We start from the raw sequence: 8,446 nt of genomic DNA, 5'->3' as shown, positions 1-8,446 counted from the left end.
AAGGAATGAAAAGAAACTCCAAATATCGACATGGGAAAAAATCGAGCACAAACTTGGGGTTCTTGGTTTATTTTTTTTTTGTAATAATTTTTTTATATCGCATGTATTTTTTATTGGGATATACTTATAAGATAATTTTTTGTAAGTTACTTGACAAAGATTTTTGTTTTGAGAAAAGGTTACTTGACAAAGGTGGCTTTATTAGTTATTTGAAAAATAGAAATAGTTTTAAATCTGGGCGGCCTCACTCAGGCGGGGTTGGAATCAGCAAAAGCCCATATGGTGGTCAGCCGAGGGGTGCGATCCTGCGTGAGGCAAACCGTGCGTTTTGATTGGCTGAGCCTACCGGCACATGGATCAAGCGTCTCCACCGTTGGATTTTCTGAGATCCAATGGTTGGCACACAATCTCTAATTCCCGATCCATTTCTTCTTTCTTCCCCACCCCGCAGCCGCCGGCTTCCAGTGCCTTCCTTTCTCCCATCTCCTTCTCCAGTCGCCGCCTTCCGTCCCCGCCTAGCTCCTTCTCCCGGCTCCGAGTCCACACCTGGGCAAGCACCGAGGGCGCGACGTCCAGGCCGACCCACACTGTGCGGTGGTGTGCGCTTGGATGTCGGGGGGCGGCACCGACTCGTCCCCAGGGAGCTGCGTCATCGTAGGCGTTGAAACAAAACGCGAAGGGAAGCGACGAATCCACTGCCCGAGCGGCGGCGGACGGCAGGATATGACGCTAGCGCCATGGCTCGTCGAGCCGGGCCAGAGGAAACTGTCGCTGGTAAGCGTTGTTCTCCGTGCGTGCTCGATATGTGCGTGCTCTGTGCCTCCAATGAAATGGGTACATGAGCGGCAACTCTCCCTCACGCATGCTCCTAACCACGTTTCTTTCTCTAATCTCACCTCACGTCATGTGCAGGTGGAGTCAGCCGCAACTCAGCCACGGTTCAGGCCGCCCCATCTTTGTCGGATGCGCTGAATCACCGAGGAAGCCGCATCGAGTTAGCACAGGCGCCTGGCGGAGGCGGCTCTGCTGTGCCGGGACGCTGCAGTCCCTTCAATGTCGTGTGTCCGCGTCCGTCGCAGACGGCGTCCTCACCCCCGACTTCTCCCTCGACCTCGCGGTCTGTCAGTGCCTTGCCCCACCATCTTGTGTTCACTGTTTTATTTCTGAATTTTTGAGACAATATTTGGTTGTCCACGCGCAGGCAACGACTATACCATGTTGTTCTCGTCGCTGGAGATCGACTACTCAGGAGCATGGGTAGAGGCGATATGGTGGTGCACTCGCAGAAAAAGAGGCAATATGGTGGTGGATATGGTGTCGCTGTTGTTCCACCGGGGAATATCTAAGGACATGTTGTAGATTGAATATATGGGATATGCTACAGTATTGTCCAGAGTTATCTGTAAATTGTTGTTGTCTTTCTTCCATTTGTATAAAGTGTTGTTGTCTTTTTTCCATTTGTATAAAGTGTTGTTTCGTAGTGTGTTTATCATTTATTTAATGACATACTGTAGCACATATTTTCGGAAAAAAGATATTGGCTAATTTTTTTATTGTGAGATGAGCTAATCTCTCGGCTTGAAATTAGTGGGCCTTGGACTGACCTTAAAATTTAATAGACTGAAATTTCAATTTGGTTGATTACTACACATGGGCTGTGTGTCCTAAACGGAGCTGAAATATAGTGGGCTGAAATTTTAATTGGGCCACTGAGTCCTAGACGGAGTTGAAATTTAGTGGGCTGAAATTCTAATTGGGCCATTGATTCTTAGACATAGCTGAAATTTAGTGGGCTGCAATTCTAATTGGGCCACTAAGTTAATGGGCTACCACGTAATATCCATATCAACGGATGACGTGGCATACAAGTTCACGTCGTTATGAGTACTTCGGTTAACTGTAATTCATGACGGTCAAAATCCGTCATGAAGTGTGCAATCGTCAATTATGACGCGATATACATGACGGATTTCAAATCCATCATCGATGCCCTTCTATGATAGTTTTGTATACGTCTATGACGGAAGGTATCCGTCATGGATTAACAGGATTCTTGTAGTGAATGGAAATTACCATTTTTTTGAACCAAGAGATGAAACCGGGAAATTCGGCTCCTTGTTTTGCCAGAAGCTCATACTCTTCGACGGAATCCTTTTGGATCACCGCTCCATACGAGAATATGGCGACGTATCGACTACATCAAATATCCAGGAATAAGAGAAGTTCAAAGGAATTAGAAGTTGTGAAACAATGTACCGAGATCTTACTCGATGTACGACCGCACTTCTGTTAGGTTGTTGAAGAGATACATCGAAATGGTCCGCCATTCTTCAACATCCGACCTTACTGGTTTCCAACCACCGGCTGGTGCGAGATTCCCTTTGAATAGGCTGAGGTTGGATTGACCCTTTTGTGGTTCGTTAGCATTGTACCGAGGCTTCAGATTATGCAAATGACGATTTTTGGCTTCGTAGTGTGCGGTCACGAAGTTTGCCGCCTCCTCAGTGATGAATGCCTCCGCCATCGATGCTTCTATTCTACGTTTATTTTTACATTTTGCTCGAAGCATCTTCTGCATCCTCTCAGTTGAGTAGCACCAACGATTTTGCACGCCCCCCCAATCGTGCCTCGGTCAGGAGATGCAAAATCAAGTGTTGCATTGGATTAAAGAAGCTTGGCGGAAAGATCTTCTCTAACTTGCAGATCAACTCCGGCGCCAACTATTCCATTTCTTCTAGGAGGCCAGGCGATAGTTCTTTCGCACAAAGAACACGGAAGAAATAGCTCAGCTCTGTCAGTACTAGCCATTCGTCCTCAGGGATGAAGCCATGCAACATCACCAACATTATCCGCTCAATCCGTATGTGCCAATCATGACTTTTTAGACCAAACATTTTCAATTTTTGAAGACTCGCTCCCCTCTTTAGATTTGCTGCATACCCATCGGGGAACATCAACTGCATTTTCACCCACAAAATAATTTTCTTCATAGCTGGCCTTCCAAGATTGAACCATGCCTTTCGCTTCGTCCAGTTGATCCCCTTTCCTTTCGGTTCTTTCATGTTTTGTAACGGTCTATCACATAGCTCCTCTTGATCGACTCTAGCATTAGTATTATCCTTTGATTTCCCCTCTATGCCGAACAATGTACCAAAAATGGCTTCGGCGATATTCTTTTCAGTGTGCATCACGTCGATGTTGTGTGGGCAAAGGAGGTCTTTGAAGTAAGGCAGATCCCAGAAGCATGTCTTGTGAGTCCAGGCGTGTTCCTTATTATACCCCTTGAAATACCCTGGACGCCCTGGATCTGGCTCGAGAGCGTTTAACTGATCTAGGGTCTGTTGGCCTGTGAACGCAGGTGGTGCAGAGTGTTTGACAACTCTACCTTTGATGAAGTTCTTCTTGTCTTTCTGAACTTATGGCCATGATGTAGAAACGGTCTATGCAAGTCGAAGCAACTATACTTGCGCCCTGCCGTCAGCCAATGAAACTCAAGAGCTCCATTGCATATGGGGCACGGGAACCTTCCATGCACACACCAGCCAACGAATAGCGCATATGCCGGCAAGTCATGCGTCGAGTACATGTACCAGGTACACATTATGAAGTTCTGTTTGCTAAAGGCATCGTATGTCTTGAACCCATTATCCCAAGCTTCTTGCAATTCGTCCTTAAGCGGCTGCATGTACACATTCATATTCTTCCCCGGATAGTTGGGCCCTGGAATTATCAACGTCGGGAAAATATTCTTTTGTTGCATAATCCGCCCGGGGGGGGGGGAGATTGAGTGGAATGACAAACACGGGCCAACAGCTGTATGGGGCTGCCATCTGACCAAACAAACTGAACCCATCTGTGCTGACGGCGACTCGCGGATGCCTTGGATCTGCCGTTTTTTCCTTATGTGATGCATCAAAGCGCTTCCACGCTTCACCATCCGATGTGTGAAGGAAATATGCCCTAGAGGCAATAATAAAGTTATTATTTATTTCCTTATTTCATGATAAATGTTTATTATTCATGATAGAATTGTATTATCCGGAAACATAATACATGTGTGAATACATAGACAAACAGAGTGTCACTAGTATGCCTCTACTTGACTAGCTCGTTGATCAAAGATGGTTAAGTTTCCTAACCATAGACATGAGTTGTCATTTGATTAATGGGATCACATCATTAGGAGAATGATGTGATTGACTTGAACCATTCCGTTAGCTTAGCACTTGATCGTTTAGTTTGTTGCTATTGCTTTCTTCATGAATTATACATGTTCCTATGACTATGAGATTATGCAACTCCCGTTTACCGGAGGAACACTTTGTGTGCCACCAAACGTCACAACGTAACTGGGTGATTATAAAGGTGCTCTATAGGTGTCTCCAAAGGTACTTGTTCGGTTGGCGTATTTCGAGATTAGGATTTGTCACTCCGATTGTCGGAGAGGTATCTCTAGGCCCACTCGGTAATGCACATCACTATAAGCCTTGCAAGCATTGCAACTAATGAGTTAGTTGCGGATGATTTATTATGGAACGAGTAAAGAGACTTGCCGGTAACGAGATTGAACTAGGTATTGAGATACCGACGACCGAATCTCGGGCAAGTAACATACCGATGACAAAGGGAACAACGTATGTTGTTATGCGGTCTGACCGATAAAGATCTTCGTAGAATATGTAGGAGCCAATATGGGCATCCAGTTCCCGCTATTGGTTATGGACCAGAGAGGTGTCTCGGTCATGTCTACATAGTTCTCGAACCCGTAGGGTCCGCACGCTTAACGTTTGTTGACGATATAGTACTATGAGTTATGTATGTTGGTGACCGAATGTTGTTCGGAGTTTCAGATGAGATCACGGATATGACGAGGAACTCCGGAATGGTCCGGAAGTAAAGATTGATATGTGGAGGCTTTTACTCCAAGTTTCGACCCCAAGGCTCAACATATAAATAGAGGGGCAGGGCTAGCACCCAAGACAGATCAAGAAACACCAAGCCGTGTGCCGGCTACCCCATCCCCTCTAGTTTATCCTTCGTAATAGTTTACGTAGTGCTTAGGCGAAGCCCTGTGGAGATTGTTCTTCACCAACACCGTCACCATGCTGTCGTGCTGCCGGAACTCATCTACTACTTCGCCCCTCTTGCTGGATCGAGAAGGCAAGGACGTCACCGAGCCGAACGTGTGCAGAACTCGGAGGTGTCGTGCTTTCGGTACTTGGATCGGTCGAATCGTGAAGACGTACGACTACATCAACCGCGTTGTTATAACGCTTCTGCGAACGGTCTACGAGGCTACGTAGACAACACTCTCCCCTCTCGTTGCTATGCATCACCATGATCCTGCGTGTGCGTAGGAATTTTTTTGAAATTACTACGTTCCCGAATAGTGGCATCCGAGCCAGGTTTTATGCGTAGATGTCATATGCATGAGTAGAACACAAGTGAGTTGTGGGCGATATAAGTCATACTGCTTACCAGCATGTCATACTTTGGTTCGGCGGTATTGTTGGATGAAGCGGCCCGGACCGACATTACGCGTACACTTACGCGAGACTGGTTCTACCGACGTGCTTTGCACATAGGTGGCTGGCGTGTGTCAGTTTCTCCAACTTTAGTTGAACCGAGTGTGGCTACGCCCGGTCCTTGCGAAGGTTAAAACAACACCAACTTGACAAACTATCGTTGTGTTTTTGATGCGTAGGTAAGAACAGTTCTTGCTAAGCCCAGTAGCAGCCACGTAAAACTTGCAACAACAAAGTAGAGGACGTCTAACTTGTTTTTGCAGGGCATGTTGTGATGTGATATGGTCAAGACATGATGCTAAATTTTATTGTATGAGATGATCATGTTTTGTAACCGAGTTTTCGCCAACTGGCAGGAGCCATATGGTTGTCGCTTTATTGTATGCAATGCAATCGCCCTGTAATGCTTTACTTTATCACTAAGCGGTAGCGATAGTCGTAGAAGCATAAGATTGGCGATGCTACGATGGAGATCAAGGTGTCGCGCCGGTGACGATGGTGATCATGATGGTGCTTCGGAGATGGAGATCACAAGCACAAGATGATGATGGCCATATCATATCACTTATATTGATTGCATGTGATGTTTATCTTTTATGCATCTTATCTTGCTTTGATTGACGGTAGCATTATAAGATTATCTCTCACTAAATTTCAAGATAAAAGTGTTCTCCCTGAGTATGCACCGTTGCCAAAGTTCGTCGTGCCCAGACACCACATGATGATCGGGTGTGATAACCTCTACGTCCATCTACAACGGGTGCAAGCCAGCTTTGCACATGCAGAATACTCAGGTTAAACTTGACGAGCCTAGCATATGTAGATATGGCCTCGAAACACTGAGACCGAAAGGTCGAGTGTGAATCATATAGTAGATATGATCAACATAGTGATGTTCACCATTTAAAGCTACTCCATTTCACGTGATGATCGGTTATGGTTTAGTTGATTTGGATCATGTGATCACTTAGAGGATTAGAGGGATGTCTATCTAAGTGGGAGTCCTTGAGTAATATGATTATTTGAACTTAAATTTATCATGAACTTAGTCCTGGTAGTATTAGCATATCTATGTTGTAGATCAATAGCTTGCATTTAGCTCCCCTGTTTTATTTTTGATATGTTCCTAGAGAAAACTAAGTTGAAAGATATTAGTAGCAATGATGTGGATTGGATTCGTGATCTAAGGTTTATCCTCATTGCTGCACAGAAGAATTATGTCCTTGATGCACCGCTAGGTGACAAACCTATTGCAGGAGCAGATGCAAATGTTATGAACGTTTGGCTAGCTCAATATGATGACTACTTGATAGTTTAGTGCACCATGCTTAAACGGCTTAGAATCGGGACTTCAAAGACGTTTTGAACGTCATGGACCATATGAGATGTTCCAGGAGTTGATGTTAATATTTCAAGCAAATACCCGAGTTGAGAGATATGAAGTCTCCAACAAGTTCTATAGCTAAAAGATGGAGGAGAATAGCTCAAGCAGTGAGCATGTGCTCAGATTGTCCGGGTACTACAATCTCTTGAATCAAGTGGGAGTTAATCTTCCAGATAAAATAGTGATTGATAGAATTCTCTAGTCACCATCACCAAGTTAGTAAAACTTCATGATGAACTATAATATGCAAGGGATAACGGAAACGATTACAAAGCTCTTCGTGATGCTAAAATCGACGAAGGTAGAAATCAAGAAAAACATCAAGTGTTGATGCTAAACAAAACCACTAGTTTCAAGTAAAGGGACAAAGGGAAGAAAGGGGAACTTCAAGAAGAACGGCAAGCAAGTTGCTGCTCAAGTGAAAAAACCCAAGTCTAGACCTAAGCCTGAAACTGAGTGCTTCTACTGCAAATAAACTGGTCACTGGAAGCGGAACTACCCAAGTAATTGGCAGATAAGAAGGATGGCAAAGTGAACATAGGTATATTTGATATACATGTTATTGATGTGTACTTTACTAGTGTTTATAGCAACCCCTCAGTATTTGATACTAGTTCAATTGCTAAGGATAGTAACTCGAAACAGGAGTTGCAGAATAAACAGAGACTAGTTAAGGGTGAAGTGATGATGTGTATTGGAAATTGTTCCAAAATTGATATGATCATCATCGCACACTCCCTATACTTTCGAGATTAGTGTTAAACCTAAAATAGATGTTATTTAATGTTTGCTTTGAGCATGAATATGATTGGATCATGTTTATTGCAATACGGTTACTCATGTAAGTTAGAGAATAATTGTTGTTCTGTTTACATGAATAAAACCTTCTATGGTCATACACCCAATAAAAATGGTTTGTTGGATCTCGATCGTGGTGATACACATTTTCATAATATTGAAGACAAAAGATGCAAAGTTAATAATGATAGTGCAACTTATTTGTGGCACTGCCGTTTTGGTCATATTGGTGTGAAGCGCTTGAAGAAAATCCATGCTGATGGGCTTTTGGAATCACTTGATTATGAATCAGTTGATGCTTGCGAACCATGCCTCATGGGCAAGATGACTAAGACTCCGTTCTCCGGAACAATGGAACGAGCAACATATTTGTTGGAAACCATACATGCTGATGTATGTGGTCCGATGAATATTGAGGCTCGCGACAGGCATCATTATTTTCTAATCTTCACAGATGATTTGAGCACATATGAGTATATCTACTTAATGAAACATAAGTCTGAAACATTTGAAAAGTTCAAAGAATTTCAGAGTGAAGTTGAAAATCATCGTAACAAGAAAATAAAGTTTCTACGATCTGATCGTCGAGGAGAATATTTGAGTTACGAGTTTGGTCTACATTTGAAACAATGCGGAATAGTTTCACAACTCACGCCACCCGGAACACCACAGCGTAATGGTGTGTCCGAACGTCGTAATCGTACTTCACTAGATATGGTGCGATCTATGATGTCTCTTA

The sequence above is a fragment of the Triticum urartu genome, chromosome 6A (genome assembly GCF_056163025.1).
Source record: "Triticum urartu cultivar PI428250 chromosome 6A, HENAU_Tu73, whole genome shotgun sequence".
Classification (NCBI taxonomy): domain Eukaryota; kingdom Viridiplantae; phylum Streptophyta; class Magnoliopsida; order Poales; family Poaceae; genus Triticum; species Triticum urartu.
Note: the sequence above shows the minus strand (reverse complement) of the source record.